Consider the following 21,341-nt stretch of genomic DNA (forward strand, 5'->3'; position numbering starts at 1 on the left):
CATTGTGTAGATGTACCACATTTTCCGTATCCACTCATCTGATGATGGGCATTTGGGCTGGTTCCAACTCTTGGCTATTGTAAAGAGTGCTGCGATAAACATTGGGGAACAGGTATACCTTCGACTTGATGATTTCCATTCCTCTGGGTATATTCCCAACAGTGGGATGGCTGGGTCGTATGGTAGATCTATTTGCAATTGTTTAAGGAACCTCCATACCATTTTCCATAGAGGCTGCACCATTTTGCAGTCCCACCAACAATGTATGAGAGTTCCTTTTTCTCCGCAGCCTCGCCAGCATTTATCGTTCATAGTCTTTTGGATTTTAGCCATCCTAACTGGGGTTAGATGGTATCTCAATGTGGTTTTGATTTGCATTTCCCGGATGCTGAGTGATGTTGAGCATTTTTTCATATGTCTGTTGGCCATTTGTATATCTTCCTTAGAGAAATGCCTACTTAGCTCTTTTGCCCATTTTTTAATTGGGTTGCTTGTTTTCTTCTTGTAAAGTTGTTTGAGTTCCTTATATATTCTGGATATTAATCCTTTGTCAGATGTATATTTTGCAAATATTTTCTCCCACTCTGTTGGTTGTCTTTTAACTCTTTTAATTGTTTCTTTTGCTGTGCAGAAGCTTTTTAGTTTGATATAATCCCATTTGTTTATTTTTCCTTTGGTTGCCCGTGCTTTTGGGGTCGTATTCATGAAGTCTGTGCCCAGTCCTATTTCCTGAAGTGTTTCCCCTATGTTTTCTTTAAGAAGTTTGGTACTGGCATAAAAACAGACACACTGACCAATGGAATAGAATAGAGAATCCAGAAATCAACCCACACACTTACTGCCATCGCATCTTTGACAAAGGCACCAAGCCTATTCACTGGGGAAGGGACTGCCTCTTCAGCAAGTGGTGCTGGGATAACTGGATATCGATATGCAGGAGAATGAAACTAGATCCATACCTCTCACCGTATACTAAAATCAACTCAAAATGGATTAAGGATTTAAATATACACCCTGAGACAATAAAACTGCCTTGAGAGCTTTTAATTAATAATGAACTTAGAAGTCCATGTCAAGTAAAACCTTAGATCATTCCCCAATTCCAAGCAAATTTTCAACCTAGTTCTGGGTTGAAAATAATTCAAGATTGTTTTAGAATTAAATTCCCAAGGCACATTTTCATTTTTGATGTATGTCATTCCGTAAAGTATGTGGTGTTCTACTAAATGATACAGTTGATGTGATAAAAACGAACCTAAATGTAGAATTATTTTAGTTCAATCAGGAGACTTATTTATTTGTTTCTTTATTGCTAGATCACATTATTTTAGAAAGAATTTAAAGTGAATCAATTTAGATTAGTCCAGCATTGTATCATAATTAAGACAAAACATTAAGGAAATTTTTGCATGTAGATGTTTCCTGACTTTCTCAGTTAATCAAATATTTTGAGATTTTATTTATGTATTGTTATACATAGCTCTTGGCCTAAATCAAAATTAAGGCTTAAGTCTAAATTAAGGACAACAGAGAGATATATTTTAAATTAGCCATATTCTCAATAAGATTGCCTAAAAATTGGACCTGTCTCTACTTGTGAGGATTTGAAGTAGTTGAAACATACTGAAAACTTGTTCTTCCTGGGGTTGAAAGATGGAATGATTTTCATGGATTTTGCCCTCGAAAGGATTTCAAGTCTTTTCACAAGTCAGTCATACTTTCTTAGGCAAAGTCTATTCTGGAATAGAATACCGTAGAATGTTCAACACGGTTCTATCATTATGGCTCAAATCCAATTAGCAAGCACACTGTAAGAAAATAATAAGTCCATCTGTTTAACCACATGATATTGCAAAAGATGTAAAATACACAAATTTATATTAGTTTAAAGACATTCTTTCCTTTGACTGTAGTCATAGAAAATGAACAAATTTGGAGGAAGAATGGACTAAAAATAAATTAGAAATTAATTTTAAGAAATGCTCATATACTTTTTAATTCTCTGAATGTGACAATTTTCTGAGTATTTTATACTGCTCTTTGGCTGGTTTAAATCAGACCAAATTTTTGCCAAGTTTCTCAAAAGGGAAACTTATAGTCTCTGAAGCTACTAACAATCACAATTGTCAGGATTAGATATTTCCTAGAACTTCTTTGGAAGTCCTCTTAAAGAAGGAACATGAAGGAAGCCAGGTATTTCTAAGTACTGTCATCTTGGAAATATCCTTATGAGGTTATATGGTGGATACACAGGTGCATTGTTGTGGGATCTTTTGTCCCCCAGGGACAAAAAGACATTCCTGAGGGTTTGTTGTAATTGCTCACACATTTTACTTTACAATTTTACTTTATTGATTGACATTTTATAGCACTATGGTTTATAGGGCATTTTAGATAATCTTACAATAACATTAAAACATTTAGGAAGCCATGTTTTGGGGGGATAATGTAGAATAACATACCCAGAGTTGAGTTTACTATCTCAGTAAAGCCACACTGGTTAATCACCAATTTTGTGGAGATGGTTTGGATAGGTCCTCTCATTATTGTATTAGCTACATTTATTTTGATGAACATATATTCTACTGAAGTATGAATTCCATCATGGTCAAATGTCATGTGCTCTTTATGTATCATGACAGGGGTCTCTTGGATGGTCTTATGATAATTAAGGGAGAAAAGCAGAAGCATCCTACTTCAGATAACCTAAGTATCAGTTGAAGACACTCCAGAACCTTAGCTTATATAAAATTCACTTAAAACGCTTATATTATATGCAATAGGAAAATTTTTTTTTAAAAAAACTATCCTTAAGATTTCTTTGAAATCCTGGGAGCTAACATAACCCCAAGTTACTATTTCCTGCACCCATTTAACTCTTCATCTCAGGCTGATTTGGACCCTTCGCTACTGAACTCTGCAATCTGCACTTGCATAAGGGATTTGTGGCAGGGGCATGCGTGTTTCCCAGTTGTTACAGAAAAGGTAAATTAGTACATGTTACATCCCTGTTCAATGGGTTTTGGCTACTGTTTCTGGGAAATTCTCACTGGCCTCTTTTTTGTTTTTTAACAGGGCTCTGTCAACTGCTATATTCTTTGGCCTTTTCTCTTTCTCCAGCAGTCTCTTCAATACGCTTACCTTCATCACTAAATTTCTGTTCTCTTTTTAAGTAGAGTAGTTTGGCTACCTTTCTGTGATTCTGGAGTCCCTAATTATGCAGTATCACAAGTCCCATTCACATAATCTAATAAGAAAAATTCCTTAGAAAGAAAAAAAGATAGTTCCCTGCCTATCTTAAAGGCAGACAATTTTCCTAGACCTAATCCATATTTTCTATGATTAGTTTAGAAAAGAATTTTAGACCTTAATCCTGTGTATATTATACAATCTAACTGAAGTACAGTTTAAACAGGTTTTCCAACAGTGCCTAAGAATTCAGTACAAAAAGCTTTGAAACATGCTGATGGAGATAAGGAGACCTAATGTAAACTTTTGAACCATTTTCAGCAACTAAATATAAAAGTATATTGTGATTTATCAAACCTCTGCTGTCATGTCTAATTATTTCAGTTTCATTCTTAGGTATCAATCATAAAGTGAATTTAAACTCCTCAGCTAATCATAACCTTGCCATCAGTTACTGTTGTAGTCTCAAACTGATTCATTAAGCCCAGGTAACATATTTAATTGTGGGCTCTGAAAAAACAAAAACAATGTATTCGTGATTTCTAGACTTTCATGAGTGCCCACGGTTACTTCCAAATAAGTGGAAATACTGTTTTCTCAGTTCTTCCTAGACACAAATTTTTGGCATAAAATAGTTAAGGAAACCTTGTTTCTTAATTCCTTCCTAATTATAAGCCACATTTCTTGATCCAAAACTCATAAAAGGACCCTGAGGTTTTCTTAAAGACATAGAGTATGGGCTGAGGGTGAAGGTGAGCAATTTTATTTGTTTCTCAACTCAGAATCTCAGTGAGAAAGTCAGGTTCGACAGGTATTTATACTAGCCAATTATCTCACTTTTGCCCACTTTTTCCATTTTTAATTTATATACTTGCCCCAAGTGTAAAACACATGTTATTTTTGGCTGCCCAAGTTCTTCGCCTATCCCTGTGCACTAATTTCTGTGCTTGCTCCACCTTCAGAGTCTGGTGTTGAGCTAACATCAACTACAAGAAGAACGAGACAACCTCTGAACTTGAGCTGTCAGCAAAAGTTGAAAAGACCAGTAATGGGAGCAAGATGTGGTAGAGGATGCTGTGTTTGAGGAAAGAGCTTCACCAGGGATGGCTGCTCGCTTTTCTCTGGAGAATAACCCCTACCCCCCACCCCACTCTTTGCACCTTTCACTTGAGAAGGAAAAACTTTAATAATCTGGTGAAAAATGTGTCTTGCAACTTTGGAATTTTCCAAAGGTGGCCATTCCTTTTTTCCCTAGCCCGATCATTCACAGTGTTGACCTTACCTAGCAATATCTAATATTCAAAGTTTAACAAAATCAAGATCCTGGAGTCATTAGGGGTAAAAGGTTATCCTTTGAAATCTTGGCACCCAGAAAAAAGAGCATGCCACAACCTTGCCACATTATACACTTTATTTTAGCAGTCATCCAAGCCGTGTCTACCTTTGGGAAAAAGGAAACTGCGTTCCCTTAAATCTCATATGGAACATTAAAAAACAAATAAGTCTTTTATTGTCCCAAATGGACTCAGGAGAAAAAAACAAGTAGGGAGGACAGACATATTTTAATAATTTGAAAATTAAGTTTTATTTATTTCTTCTAGCACCTGACTTTGATTTACCCCAAAGATAGCTTAGTACAAATACACTCTTGTGAGTTTGCCTTATTTTTATATAAAACATATCACAAGTTAGATCAAAACACTTTATATGGCTTTTATAAATGAACACATACAGAATTTTCCATGGGAGGAATCTATTGTAACCAAGGAGAAAACTTAGAGAAGGGTTTATTAACCTTTCACACATTAAGTTCAGGCTAGAACCCATGTCGTTAATGTCACCGAACTCATTTCATTTCATCCAATACCATTTTTTTTTTACAGTTACTACTATTGTGTTGTTAGACACACTTTAGATTTTGATTTTTCCTCTCTCATGCATTTCCTGCCATACATGACTTTGTTATCATTTTAGAGTATTAAACACTTGGATTTTAGTTGGTAGACATGATCTTCCTTGAGAAAAAAGGATCATTGGGAAAAGTGGATGAAAGAACAAGCAAATCAGTAAAAAGGTGTCATTACATATCTATTTTACATCATTGAAAATAATTGCTTATAGATATTTTAAAAGTTTATCCTTGGTATTTTAGAAAGCCAGTGTTTGCAAAGAGGGAAATGAATTTCCGACTAGATTTTACCATGGAGACTCACTCTGCATATAGCCAACATTTTCTTTGACAAGTCAGTTGAAATCTATCCTTGAACTCTACTGTGCAGATACCCTAGCCACTGGTCCTTTAAATATCTGAGAAGGACATAATCAAATTGAGGTCAGAAAAAAAAAAAAAACCTTTGGGGAATCTGGAAAGCACAATGTGCAGCCTAAATCAGTGTCAGATTCAAGCTTACAGATCTTTGATTCAACACTATGAAAAAGGCCTTTGCTCATGGTAAACAAAAACGGATATATGAGTATTAAGTGTTCTGCACTAAATAAGACAAAATATTTTGTAGGTCAATTAGGACATATACTAATCTCACCTATGATAAAATTAAGTATTTTATTTTATTTTATTTTATTTTTGTGACCGGTAAGGGGATCATAACCCTTGGTTTGGTGTCGCCTGCACTGTGCTCAGCCAGTGAGCGCACCGGCCATCCCTATATAGAACCCGGGGGTCACTCAGGAGAGTGCGGTGCTGGGAGCGCCGAGGCCGCAGGTTTGGATCCTATATAGGAATGGCTGGTGCGCTCACTGGCTGAGCGCGGTGCGGGCGACACCAAGCCAAGGGTTACGATCCCCTTACTGGTCGCAAAGAAAATTAAGTATTTTAAAGTCCCTAGTATTTACCAAAAATAAGCTACAGTCTTCCAAGATGAAGTGATAATTTCAAACTACATGGGAAGATCATAAATTAAAGAGCAAGCAACACTTGAGCTGAGCTTTAAATGTAGTCAATATTTTCAGCAAATAGTGTGGGTAAGGAGGTGGGGATTTCATGGAATAGACCAGAATTAAAATATTGCAGAATTGAGAAACCATTAAAAAGTGTTATGTAACAGAAAATTAAAATTTGGTGTGTTTATAGGCAAATGATGGCATAAGATGATTTATGTTGCTTGCCAAAGTCTTCTATTCTGTAGTGATTGCTCTATTATACTTGAAAAATTACTGATTAGTATCATTATTTGCAGTGACTTGAGTTTATTAAATTATGGGTCTCAGAGGCACTGCACAACACACACCTCATGCTTTTATGATTTAAAGCATATTGGGTAATCATCTCAGACCCATTCGGATTATCAACCTCCTTAGTATTCTGCTATGAAACAATGGCAGAATGAATGAGATGTCACTGTTTTTGATTTGTGACATATCCATAATATTTTCCTCCTAACTTACATGATTGAAGCTGTTGTCTGTGATTCTAAGTTTTTGTTTGGCCTGCTCACCATGCAGGAAAAAACTAATCCTCTGTGGTCCGATAATTTTCTTCCACATTTTGGCACTACCATCAACATGTGCACTGAGGTCCCCTATGACTATCAGGCTGTCAGATGGTAGAGCAGCTGTGATGAGTTTACACAGATCTCTACAGAATGTTTCTCCCCACTAGAATGTATGGCACTCGAGATGTTCACATTGACAAAAGAAATAAATGGTCATTTGATAAGTCCACACACTGACCAGCCAAGGTAGAGACGAGTGACCACTTAAACACCCAATGCCTAAAAATACTTTCCCCAAAGTCTCATTTCTTTTCATGATATGTCTGTTATCACTAGGGAGAAATATTCAAAATATTTTGTTTCTACTATAATTTCTTAACAGAAGTTCCTCTTCATGTTTTTGCAATTAACAAAAAAGACCAACAGAGAGCCATATTTTCATGATCAGCCTCCCACTGTCTGAAGTGACCCCACCCTAATTTCACTGCCATCTTGGAGTGCTTTAGTATCAGCTCTGAAGGGGAAAATTAACCCACTTACACTTCACAAATACACTTATAATTGCAAATTGCAACTTACTAGGAGGCTACAGCAATTTAGCAACAAACCAGACTGAATACTTCTGCAGACCACATTGGGTTGAGAAATGAGGCAGATTTTTGCTCTCTAGGGAGAATCTTCAAAATGCCTGGTCCATGTTATGTCCATAAGATAGGCATGAGGTCTCAGGAGGATTGGTATTGTGTTCATTAAGGTGTTTATTTTATTTCTGCCTCTTGGACTGAGAAACAGGACAAAAAAACATATGTTAGGGAAATTGAAGACATTTCATAGCTTACAATATTAGGATTAAAAATTATAATATTTATTGTAAAAAAAGACTCCAATTACCATTTTACTGGGCAGAATCTTTGCAAGATGTATGCAAACTAGAAACGGAATTTCATCTTTAACTCATTACATTTCCATAAGAAGCCACATGGCTGGATTTTAAAAGCACAGTTCCACCCTTTAGTACAGGATGTACCTTCCTATTTTTTTTTTTTTTTAATTACAACAGTATCTTCATTCTATGTAAGTTCTGATTTTAAATGTCAGGTTTTAATAAATAAATGCTATAATTCTAATTGAGAAAAACTGGAGGCTAAAATAAGTTTTTAAAAGAAAAAAATAAGCTTTTGACTTCAATCCCACCTCTGAAAGTGAGTTTTCTTAAGTTTGTCATTGAGAATATCCCAAAGGCTTTCTTAGGGCATCATGTCTACAAGGTGATGACTTGGGAAATGAAAAACAAAGTCCTGACTTGCTGATGGCTGCTACTCTCTCAAGACTTTATTATATAGTCGCTTCCTGTGAAGCACACTTAGAGAGGAGGAAGAGAACAGAACTTCAACTGAAGTTATAGATCAATTAAAGTTTTTTGTTTAAAGTACAGGAGCTGGTCTTTCCCCACTTTTATAAATAGAGAAAGAGCTTTTTAGATCATCTGTGCTCTTAATGGGGCCAGAACCATTGAGGAACCCATCTGTGCCCAAGATGCCCTCATGCATCTTCCGGGAGAGGCTATGGCTCACCTTCTTGTTTGTAGAGCATTCACCAGTCTGCAGGTGGCTGCGTGCACAGAGCTTTCCTTTCGTGCATAGGGTACTGGGTAGATTATGGAATCTGAAATCTAGTGATCGGCCCAATTTTTTTTTTGTAACGAGCCAGATAGTAAATATTTTGGCTTTGTGGGCCATATAGTCTCTGTTGCAAGTATTAAACTCTGCCATTATAGCTTGAAAGCAGCCATAGATACTATGTAAATGAAGGAGCATGGCTGTGTTCCAATAAAACTTTATTTACAAAAACAGACAGAAGGCCATATTTGGAAGCATATATAGTTTACCAACCTCTACTTTAGTACAAGAAAACCATGTTTCTCCCATGTTCTTCTCTGCTGCCCCTCATTCCCCAAGTATACACATGGATACCTACTCAGGGGCAGACATATATGCTCAACCTCACACAGCTATGAGCTGCCCAAGTCAACACAGGAAATTCCTTTGCTATCTAAAATTAGTTTCCACCACAAGTTTTACAAGCTGGTCAAACTGCAGTGTCTAGATTTGGGCAGTGTCTGAACTACGAGGCTCTCTCTGGGCTCTAAGACAGAAGGAAGTGAAACAGGCTGTGCAGAAGTAGGAGGGAAGAAAAAGGAAATTTTTTCCTTTGCCCAAGAGAATTGGCACCACTATTTGTTTCTCTCTTAAAACGTCAATTTGATTTAGAAATGCATATTTAATCAGGAAATTAACTTACCTTAGAAAGGAATTGCTAATGGAGATTCTGTCAGAATCCCTCCTGTCATTATTAAATGGGATAGAACAGCTTCCTTCAGCATTTTTCATATCCTCATTAGTCTCATACACTAAATCTTACCAAAAACAAAACAAAAAAAATCTTTATTTTTCATCTCGTTGCTAAATCCTTAAAAGGAAGTAATCAAGATGAATCTTTTACCCTGGCATCTTACCTGATGTCCCTTTCACATGTTATCTCTTCTGAGTAAAAAGGATTCAAAAGATAGTAGTTTTCAGCTTGTTGTCCTCCTTTGACTTCAGAAATAAAGGACGTGATGGGCTTAATAATCATCAACAAATCAGAAGCATATTCTGACCCCGTGGAGCAAAGAGGCCCACAGAAGAGGCAACGTGGAACTGGCAGGAAATCTTGGGAGGTTGAGCTGGAAACCGTCTTCCTGCCGTTATGAAGGATTAGGTAAGGGGAGTTTCCTCAGTCTTAGCTCTGATTTGCAACTCTTGCTGGGTTCTTTGGAATTCCATGGATTCCTTCCCTAGAGGTCTTTCATATGGGCACTGACTCAACTCATTTATGCTTTTGGTATTTTTTCTAGATTTTAATTGGAACATAACTCTTGAGCTGGAAAAAACTTCATAGCTCATTCAACCCAGTTGTTGTACAACCTGGTTGAACATGAATATCTCCCAATGTTTTTATTGGTAAAGAATAGGTTTTCAGGCTCTGTAGAGTCTCTGAGTGAGAGATTCTGGGCAAGTCAAGGGGATCTTTATTTCAAATCTTGTTCCTGTGTAAATTTGATGCCTTCTATACATGGGCTAGGATTTGGAAATTACTGATTTAGTTTGCCTCCTCATTTTAGAGATGAGAAAGTATATTTTGAGAGGTTAAGTAAATCATACAGTCAGTAAATGTCAGAGCTGGGTTCTGTGTCAGTAAATATTGGCAGGATTGCAGCTACTTATTACTATTAGGCCCACGACAAACTTCCCTCATCAGGAATAGCATACTTCTACCCGCACTTACCAGCCTTCAGACATCAGCACTCCAGGTAGCCAGGACTGAAGGAGTGAATTGTCACATAGATGAAACATATTTGTTAGTCCCAAGATAGAGCACTGGAGTTGCCAGGTACCCATTTTTGGAACAGATGGTCTGGTATTTTACATTTCTATCTGGTAAAATGAAAAAAAAAATAAACATTCTATTCTGATATTTTTAAATTGTGTTGATTATGAATTATGACTGTCTGTATGGACCTCAATAGTTATTGTTGGGGCACAGAAAGCTGTTACCCCAAAATATGGTGCTTTGACATGCTGGAATCAAAAAGCAGCCTCAAGGTCTCCCTGACTTTACCCCTCTGCTGTCTTTCTCTCAATTCTCTAGCACTCTCCAAAGCATGGGGTGAAGCTATTTCCTTATCTGCCAAAAGTCCAGACCCACCAAAGAAGAAGACAATGACCTCTGGGTTTTCAATGACTTAACTCATGTCACAGGAAGGAAGACTGGAGTCCGTCAACATGTTTAGACTAACTTCTGTCATAGACAATTGTCTTCTATTTTAGTCCCATTCAGTATTTTGAAGAGTATCATTTACCAGTCATTGTCTTCTCTGTGGGCTAAACAGACTCTGTCCCAAGCCACTGTATGCTCTCCAGACCCTCTGAGTCCTCCTAAGAAACATTTACTCCTACGCTCCCATCTCCCTTTGCCTGTGAATGGGATATAAGCTCTGTAGCTCTAATGAGACATTGGGACAGTACTCTCTTGTGACTCCCCCTTGCTTTGGCCCCTCCCAGTATGTTAAATAATAACATTTGTTATGCCTTTTCTTCATATTAATGTAAATCTGGCAGTGATTCTTATTGATGAAGCTTCAGGGGTGAAGAGGAAGATTTCCCCTGGTTCCTACATTATGAATGCTTGATGACTGACTGGAGGGACAATACGGCTTTTCTAAAATTAACAGAATAAATTTGTTTACAGAGGCTCTGCAGGTTGAAAGGAGAAACTACTTTGGACCACAGAGTGGTTTTAGAGGAATCATTTCTAAGAACATTCAAGTTTGTGTACATATAGATAAGGAACTTCTCATGGTCTTTGGGCTAGAACCAGACTTTGGGTGATCTAAATCAAATCCTTTAGGCTGAGTTGTGAAGTATCTTGTTCAATAGTGTAGAATACTGTCTTAAAGAAAGAGGTTGGGTGTGTTTTTATACACATTTAATAACTTTTTAGTCTACACAGAAGACCTAAGCAAAGTATTTGCAATCTGCATGAAATCATATGCCAGAATAGTATATTCCCAAGAGTCTGGGATAGGTTGTTCCAAATGAGTAGAGGTGAATTTCAAGATTACGAAATTTATCTTGCAAAATAAGACAGCTCTTAAAAAGGATGAAATATTCAAATGGAAGTGGCTCCATGGTACATCCAAGTCTCACAGCTATTACTAGTGGCAATCTGTCCTTAGGGCCACACTTCTGCCACCAGTATAAAATTAGTCTTAAAAACCCTCCAATGTTTCTTTCATTTAAGGCAACCTGGCTTTTTACATTAAAAAATAAAATAAAAAGATATTACCTTGGATTGATATCCTCCCCAAACTTGACCCACATTGTAACACTGTTAAGAGGGAGGAAAACCCTATTATGGTACTTGAAAGGTGTGGCCTTGAAGAGGTGATTAGATTGTAAGGAACATGCCATAGTGAATGGATTAAAAATGGAAGAATCTCTTTCCCTACTCTGCCATTTTCTACCATGTGAGACCCCTGCATTGGTGTAAAGCCACCATCAAAGAAAATTCTCACCAAATGTGTTCCCTAGACTTTGGACTTCCCAGCCTCTGAAACTGTAAGCAATGCATTTTGTTTTCTTTATAAATTACCCAGTTCCAGGTATTTTATTATAAGCAACAGAAATGGACTACTACATGTGTATATATGTGTGTATATACATACACACATATATACATATATATGTGTGTATACATATATGTATATGTATGTAATTCTACCCTCAAAACCCCACAAATAAAAGAATCCAAATGCCTTTTTTTGTTATGATTGTGCCCCGGATGGTATCTTCCTTAAGGCATTGTAATATTTGCCATTTTCTTCATCAACAGCCCTGTGCCTGGTATATACCAGGAGCTCAAGCATTTGTTGAATGAATAAATATTTATTGATTGAATGATTGGATTCCCCATTACTGAATTATAAACAAATAATGTAGTTATTGCTCTTTCTGCCAACAGCTTCTGCTTTTTCTATCCACATGTTTCCCTCTGGTTTCCTAATACTGTTTATGCAAATAATAACTTATTTATACATGCAGAGCCCAATGCATGCAAGGGTGCTCAAATTGTTGCAGCCATTCAACTGGGCACTCATTATAAAGCATATTTGTCCCCTGGATAGAAACAATCCCTTCAGATTGCTTTGTCTCTTACATATGTATTGATCTTACACTAATGAAGAGAGTCCATGAGGGTGATAAGCTAGTGTGCTCAGGGAACTGTGATCATTTTTAAATACTGTACTGAGTTGATTTGCCATTGACCTCTAATTTCTACCCAGCCTCAGCAGTATACTGGAGGAGACTTTCCACCTGTCTTAACAACTGTCTTCTTCTGACTTATAGCAACTGATTTGTATCTGTGGGTCACTGATTTTGACCAACTGCCATGTCCAATATGGCTGAATTTATTTCATCATTTGTTAAAGACTCACAATATTCTTGACCATACATTTAGTAGGTTTGTTGGATTAGGATTTAGGTTAATAGACCAAAGCAAGTAAATGAGTACCTCCTAAAATACTCAGGGGAAATGCACACCGACATCAAGGTCAAGAATTGTAGGAAAATGTGGATGTTGTGAATCTGAAAGCTGAAGACAACTTGGCTTAGAAATTGTGCCTGCCCCTGGTATATAAAATGCAGTAAAAACATTAGAAGACTGACCTTGAAAACACAATGATGTAAGTTTGTCTCTATCCCATTCATTTTTCTTCCTTCTCTTTTCTTCCTCCCTTCCTTCCCCCCTTTCTTCCTTTCTTTCTTCTCCCTTCCTCCTAAAAAGTAAAGAAAATGTGTATTCACTTTCCTAAGCATGAATACTTACTACAGTTAATACATGTGTATGGTGTCTTCAATGATGAATGTACTGTAGAATTCATTGCTCTAATTGTGTGTCCATCATTTAAGGTTAAATGTAGTATATAGTGTCACGTGTGAAAACTGTCCTGCCTCTATCTGTGACATTTTTAGCAGGTCCAGAGTTTGTACCATGTCGATAGCTTATCTAATGCTTAGACTGACTAAATGGTTATGCCTTTACAATACATTCAACCCACCTAAATTCTCTGGAATATATCAACCAGTCACTACTAAAAACCTTCCAATGTTATTATCATAATTGGGGATAATGTGGGGAAAGATATGGATTTTGGATATAGAGCTAAAGACAGAATGCAAAAATGGCATAGGAGATAAAGCGCCCATGGTCCTATGTATTGACCTAAAGTCCTAATGTCAATGAGATCCTGATGCCAATGCCTGTTTTCACATTGTTATTCCAGGAGTTATTACCATATATTCCTCATGACTTGATTACTCCTGAAGAAAAAGAATGTTTTAAAGTTTAAAGGGCTCCTTTCCTTGGACTAAGGCTTCATGGACAAAAATAAATAAATTATAAAAATTCAGCTATTTATTCATTTATCAAACATTTACTAAGGGCCCTTGGGATACATCAAAAAAGAAAACAAGACAAATATATTCATCCTGTGGGACTTGCACATTTTAACAAATAAGTATGGCCACAGATACAGAGCATTCCTGATGCTGCATTTCCAGTTCAATCAATCCTGTTATTTCATAGTTCTGTGTTCATGCGATGAGCAGTAATTATGGTTAATGATGCACAAATGTCTCAAAATTATTTCTAAAAATACCTCCTTCACTACTCATGATAATACTTAAACCCACACTCATATTGGGAAATCCCATTTTGAGTTATCAATCTGTTTCCATCTTTCTGGGTCCCTTAGTATGATGTAAATAACTCTGTGAGGAATAGCTTCTTCAGATCCCAACCACAGAATTCTCATTAGTGCTGGGGAAGGAAACAGGCTAAGATCAGGATGAAGACCTGCCAATAGAAAGAAGGATTAGCCTCCAGGAGAAGGAAAAAAAGCAGTAATTGGTCACAGGCCAGCTTGCATTCTTCTCAAGTTTCCTCTAGAGCCAGAATAGATTTAAAATATTCATTTCCACTAGTATCTCAACACCATTCACGATGAAGATTTCTGTTTGAAGCAGCATGGATTGAACTGGAAACCATCATGTTAAGTTAAGTAAGTCAGGCACAGAAAGACAAATACTGCATGATCTCACTCATATGTAGAATCTTTAAAAAAAAGAGAAAAAACAAAATAGGTTCTTATAGAAGTAGAGAGTAGAAGAATGGTTACCAGAGGCCAGGAGTGAAGGGGGTGGGGGTGAGGGTGGGGGTGGGGCATGGACTAATGGTACAAAACTATGCTGTCTGCCCTAAGTCAATCATTGCGCAGTACATGCATGTATTGAAACAACACACTGTACCCCACAAATATGTACAAGTAAATGTTAAAACAAAAGTGTGTTCTGAAGACACTTTTAGGGAGACTTCTCTTTTTAATTTTTCTGATACTTTTTTATACCAGTAACTTCTCACATGTGCTATGCTTACATGGAAAGGTCAAGAAGGATCCATGAGGGTATGTGAGCCATTGAGAAAAGGTGGCAATATATCCTGATTATAAAATTTGAATTTAGATATATACAAAACAGGCCAAGAAGGCACGTGAACATTGCATGCAAATCACACATAGACATTTGTATCCTTGCAAGTTTTCTCCATATGTGACTCGGTCACTGAGGTCACTGAGTACATCATAACAAACTAGTAATCTCACTTGAACAACTCCTGGACTCTGCAGCTTTGCTAATTTAAAATTTCATTACTGAGAAGTTTATCTAAAAGAATCCTTTTTAAGAGGAATCCTGATGTGATCAACAAAAATGTGTTTTTCTTCTTTCTTTTTTTCTTTTTGCATTTTTGCCCATTTCTGGAACTGGAAGGCAGTTCTCCAGTGTTTTCATGTTTAAATGTTATAAATAAGTTAACAGGTGTAGTCAAATAGGCCCAAAGGCATTAAAAAAAAAAAAAAAAACTAAATTAAAAACAAAGCAAATCACCCCAATCTCTTTTGTCTTTTAAATTGACCCTAACTTTGAAGATTAGCATGTTTCATGTGGAGATTGGAGTGAATGGATGCCATTTACAATTTATCTCTGGAGACCGAATTTAGAATGTGATTAAGAATCAGAATGTGTCTATCTTCCCCACATCATCTAAGGCTGTACGTTGCTGTCAGCAATGAACATGCTGTTAAACTGTTACTGATTTGTGACTGTTTTGACTTGAACCTAACTCAGTTTTTTTGTTCACCTCCACTTCATTATTTTTGGAGATTAAAAAGGAAAGAGCTGAGCTAGCTCCATTTTTAAAATTCAGTGATAGCCTATAAGTATAATATAGTAATTTCCTATTTCCTTTAATGAACAACTAGTTAACAGAATTTTCTTTACATTCTTTTCTACCCCCCACCCCACAACAATACACACACAACTTGTGTCTCTATGTTTTATGAGAAGGAAAAAAAATAGATATATAAAGTCACTATAGATTTGTAAATTATGGTTTATCTCAAGTAACATGGATTTTTCCTGTAAATAAGTGATTATATAAGACTGGTATAAATGGCAGTGTCAAAGTATCTGAGAAAATAAATTCTCAAAGAAAAATTTGTTTGGCAATCTCCAAATCAAAGGGAATTGGGTAGGCTTAAGGAATTTGTAACTCAGGCAAAGGAAAAGGTGAATTAATTTTCTCTGTTGAGAATCTATGAATTGTGGTGTTTTTCACAAAGTTTTGGTTCAGATGCCTTTTGTTGCAAGTAACAGAAACCCTAACTCAAAATATTAAACCTTAAACAACAAGAACATAATACTACAGCTGACTAGAAGGCATTAAATAGGACAGTTAAGGCAGAATGGAGTCAGATAAACTTGACGCCAGCACTTTCTAGCCTCTTGAACCTTAAGCAAGTTCTTTAATCATTTGTAGCCTCAGTTTTTACCGTCCGTGAATTAGTGATGCCTTCGCTCAGGGGTTATTTAAATAATTAGAAAGAATGGTTGCACAAATGCCTGAGTTGTAATAAATGCCCACTAAATAGTAGATATTACTTTTGTTATTAGTTCAAGAAATAAACTGGTGACAGACATTAGATGATGAGCTAACTTGATTCCATTGAGTAACACATTAAGAATCGTGTCTCTTAGTGGGTCACTTTTGTTTCTTTCTAATCTTATTTATTTTATGTTTATTTGTTTTGGGTTTTTTTTTTTTTTTTTTTTTGGATGCAGTATCACAGTTGGTTGTCATGAAAATAAAGCCTCTAGAAAGGTCTGAAAGAGGAGGTGTTTTAGTCTGTTTTGTGCTGCTGTAACAGAATACCAAAGACTGGGTAATTTATAACAAACAGAAATTTATTGGCTCCCATTTCTGGAGGATGGGAAGTCCAAGATTGAGGGGCTGGCATCTGGTGAGGACCTTCTTGATGCATCATCCTATAGCAGAAGGGTAAAGAGAGGAAGAGAGAGACAAAAGGGTGCCAAACTGGTCCTTTTAAAAGGAACCCCCTCCACTCCACAATATCAGCTTTAATCCATTCATGAGGGCAGAGACCTCATGGCCTAATCATCTCCTAAAGGTCTCACCTCTTAATACTGTTACAATAGCAATTAAATTTCCACATCAGTTTGGGAGAGGACAAAAACATTCATACCATAACAAGAGGTGATAGAGAACTAGAGAAATGGTCACTAACCACTACCTAATGCACTGTTTGGAGCTTGCAGGGAAATATAAGAAACCAAACATATCCAGCTGCTAAAATTGGATCTGCATGAAGAAGAAGATGGCAAAAGAACCATGGAAACTGCAGCATCTGGGGAAGCAGTTCTTGCAAAATAACTATAGCCCTCTGCGGTCTAAAACCAAAGACCTGAAGCCATCGTTTGATGCACTATTTGTCAGCAGATTCATCAGCCAGGCAGACGAGCTAGATCAAGACAGCAGGACAAACAAGAAACTATCAGACAGCCCTACATTTGCTCATCACCAGGTGTGACTGCAACATCTGAGCGTAAAGGCTTCTGCTTCATTTCCATCCTTCAAATCTCACACAAACTCCTCTTTCAGCCAACTCCATACCAAAACCATATAAAGGCGATCTGGTGAAAACCTCCCATCAGTTATCTAATTCAAAATAGCAGCTCCCATTGCAGGAGAGGGGATGGAACAGGTGTTTCTCTTTTCTTCACTTTATAGTTATTTACATCTTTTCTCTTGCCCCCAGCACAGTTTAAATAATAGTGTCTAGGGCCGACCCTGTGGCTCACTCAGGAGAGTGCGGCGCTGGGAGCGCAGTGGCGCTGGGAGTGCTGGGGCTGCGGGTTCGGATACTGTATGGGGATGGCCGGTGCGCTCACTGGCTGAGCACGGTGCGGGCAACACCAAGCCAAGGGTTACGATCCCCTTACCGGTCACAATAAATAAATTAAATAAATAAATTAAATAAATAAATAAATAAATAAATAAATAAATAATAGTGTCTAAATCACTGCTGAAGGAGCCTACTTTTTGAGAATGTAACTTATTTGGGCTTCAGTTTTCTAATAATTTAAATATAAACTAGGTTTATATATACATTTTTAATATATGATTATTATGTGCAAACTAAACTTCCTTCATGACTTCTACCTTTTAGCAGCTCAGTACCACTGGTTGTAGAGAGAACCTAACAGTGCATCAGAAGATTTGAGGTCTTGCCCTACTTGTGTTATAGTTGCCAGTGGAGCTGGTGGACTTTGGTTTTCTCTACATTAGTGATTCATGGCCTTTTTGAGTGGATACGATAACTAAAATACTATCACTCTTCTACATAAAGTTAGAAATACTCTTTACAACCATTGATTGAGAGATTTCATAACTACTAAAACCTAATATGAGTCTAGTATTTCGTTAGATGAGATTATTTTGCATTGATTCCAAAAGTATATCCATGCATTTGGAGGTTTAAAAAAAGATACATAAAAATATGCAAAAAGTTTTTATTTAGTCTATAGTCTAAATGTGAATACAAAATTGAAGTTCTCCTTTTTGAGATCCATAGACCACCCACGAGGGACCACTGACTAGAAGTTTTAATTGTTCCTTCTATCTGCAGGAGTTGGAAATGCTTCTCTTATGGGGAGGCCACATCTCTCTATCTGAAAAATCACAGTTTCATTGCCTCCTCTCATGCCATGGTTTTTTGTGGCTCATTCCTATTCATGTCCTTGGATGCAGAATGGATACTGGCCAATCCTTCTATCTCCCTCTTATCAAAAACAGAAGGGGAAAATATTTTCTGATTCTTTAATGTTCCCAGATTTTAAAAAGAAATCAGATTTTCAGCATACCCTGAGAGGTAAATGGAGTGCTAGAGATACAGGGACAGATCTGAGACTTAGAAACACACAACTTCTGCTTTAGGTCATTTAGAAAGATTTTTGGATCATAAGAGTTCATGGTGGACAGATGTGTCTCTATAGTCGACTTTAAAAAGAACCTCAAAATATCTGATGAGAGCTCAGGATATCTACATCTATCATTATGCAAGCTGATTGGAGGAAAAAGATTTTTCTTTTTTCTTATAGGTAAGGGAGTAGATAGATGGGAAAGCACTTATTAAGTGGAATAAAGGTGCTGCACACAACACACATGCTTCATCAGGCATTAAAATGCACTGCAACTTTCTTCAAAATGTAACTCTGCAATTGCACATTCAAGACCACAGCAGCTTAACTGAGACAATGAGTGATGCATTTCCCTTGATATATCTTTAGGCACATGTAAGTAGGTTCAACTGAAAGATCGGTTTTGGTTTTCATTTCAGCTGTATTTCCACCCTTTAGTTGACCTAATGAAATGATAGGGAGGTTTCTATATTTTTTCTCTTTTATCCAAATCCAGAAAAGTATAGGGGGATTTTGAACACAAGCAATTATTTTAGCACTGAATTTATAAAACTGTGGTCACACAAAAACTGTCATGGAAAGTACCAGGTTTCCATTCCATATTTGCCAGTTTCTAGCCGCATGATCTTGGATTTCGTCTCTGAGTCTTAGTTCTTCCGCTGTCAAATCCCCTATTTTATCAACTTTGCAAGCTCACCCTGAAGATCTCATAAGGTGATGAATATGGCAGTGTTCTAAGAGCTGAGAAAAGCCATACACATGCAAGATGCTATATATTATTATTTTCATTGGCTGTCTCTTGCTGAGCAGTCCAGGGAGCCAGCAATGTTCCAAGAGATTAAGATCTCAACTTTTCGTCTCAATGAAAAACAGCACTTCCAGGACTCAAAGGCCTCCTTCTAACATCTCTCCTGGGGGAGAAATGCCTTCTACTTAATCATCAACATCACTTCCTCCACTGAGAGAGATATCTAGTGATGAATCACCCTAGAAATGATCTAGCTTCACCCCTTGCTAGGCTGAGGAAATCTAAGCGGATCCCAGCATTTGTCTTCATAGAGGACAAAAACAAAAAACAAGGTTCACAGAAAAATTCACTTTGCTCATATATATCTGCATGCTTTATTTTCACTCTTTCATATCCAGCGTTGCTCACTCTGCTTTATAACCCTAATCTTTTCTCATGCATCCTTTTTCCTTCTGCTATTATTCCCTCATTTGTACATTTATTTCACAAATATTTGACAGAGACCAACTATGCAGTAAGCACTGAGTTAGGTTCTGGGAATATAATAGTGCACTCAGTGGACATGACATAATAATCTAGAGTCAGTTGCAGGGAAATATAAGTGTATGAAAAGGAGAGGCAGCAGGTGCCCCAGCGTATGTGCACACTGGGACCTGGGAAAAAGAACGTCTGGAAAAAAAAAATGTAATACTTTATAACTCGTCTCTGCTCACCTCACTACTAGGCTGATAACTCCTCATTCAGTTTTAGGAGACTGATGTAGACTTCTTCATGGTAGTAAGATCTAAGTCAAGTCATGAAAGGAAGATTGGGATTTAACATGGTGACTCCATCCTATATTTTCCTATATTATTGTCTCTATGAGCTCATCTTTTCTTTTTGATTGTGCTTCCTCTTGTCCCCTTTTAATCCCCATAGGCAAACACTTTCTCTTAGCCCAATCTACCATTTACATGGCCATGAGCAAAAGGCATTCTAAGCCACCATGATAATCATGATTTTTAGAGTTACTTTTTTCAGTATTCATTGGTCATAAGCCTTAATTGAAATGGTTTGGTTGTGTCTGAATTATTAGAGGAGAAAATGGATAATGTTGAAAGGAGTAATATTTAAGGAAGCTCTACAATAAGTGCCGGTAATACTCTTCTGTTGCTTTTTCCTCATTTCAATGAAGTATTTCTGGATAACCCGTTTTAGGATTCTCCAAGCCAGCTCATTTCCTACTGTACTCTCACTGTCGACTCTCAAGAGCTGCTTGCCTATGACACTCCAAAACATGTTAGTTTGAACTTCATTAAGAATATTTTAACTGTCTTTAGACATGCAATAAAAACAATACACGTATTTTAACATGGTGACATTATCGTGCAGCCAGATAAACTTATCTTTGTGAAAACTTCAGATGAATGTTTCTTCTGCTGTACTGCAAGCTGTTTAAAAGCTGTTGCCATTTGCAATTACTTATATATGTGGATTAGGATTTGCTCAATTGTGTAGAACCAAAATGTATAAATAAATTGAATGCTTAGACTTATTTGATTGCCATCTGTGACACTCATTTGTTGAATTTTTTATGTTTTCAGCAGCTTATTTATTTTAAATGACTTTGCGATATTCAATTGTTATAAACTTGAACTCGCACAATAGAAAAATGATTTTATTCTTTGGGTTCTGTCATAAGATCTTTGCTCTGGAAAAATATTCCTTGGTTAAATATGTTTGAAAACTGTTGATCTAAGCTCTTGTCCCGCTTCATTTCTCATGCACAGTTATGATATCTTAGCAGGATTTGAAGCTTCATCTTATAAATACAATTCAAATAAGAATTAGTTGCTGTTGTGAATCACATGGAGTGAGTTTACCTCTCAATGCTTCTCACAGAAGCAGCAATATTTTTTGCTTTTAAGGGTGACTTTGATGTCTGCTGTCTGGTTCTTTTCTTCTACTTCAAAATTATAAAATTACATATATAAATGTACATATGTATTTATTTACATGTATGTATACATACATGTG

This window comes from Cynocephalus volans, chromosome 15 (genome assembly GCF_027409185.1).
Source record: "Cynocephalus volans isolate mCynVol1 chromosome 15, mCynVol1.pri, whole genome shotgun sequence".
Taxonomy (NCBI): Eukaryota; Metazoa; Chordata; class Mammalia; order Dermoptera; family Cynocephalidae; genus Cynocephalus; species Cynocephalus volans.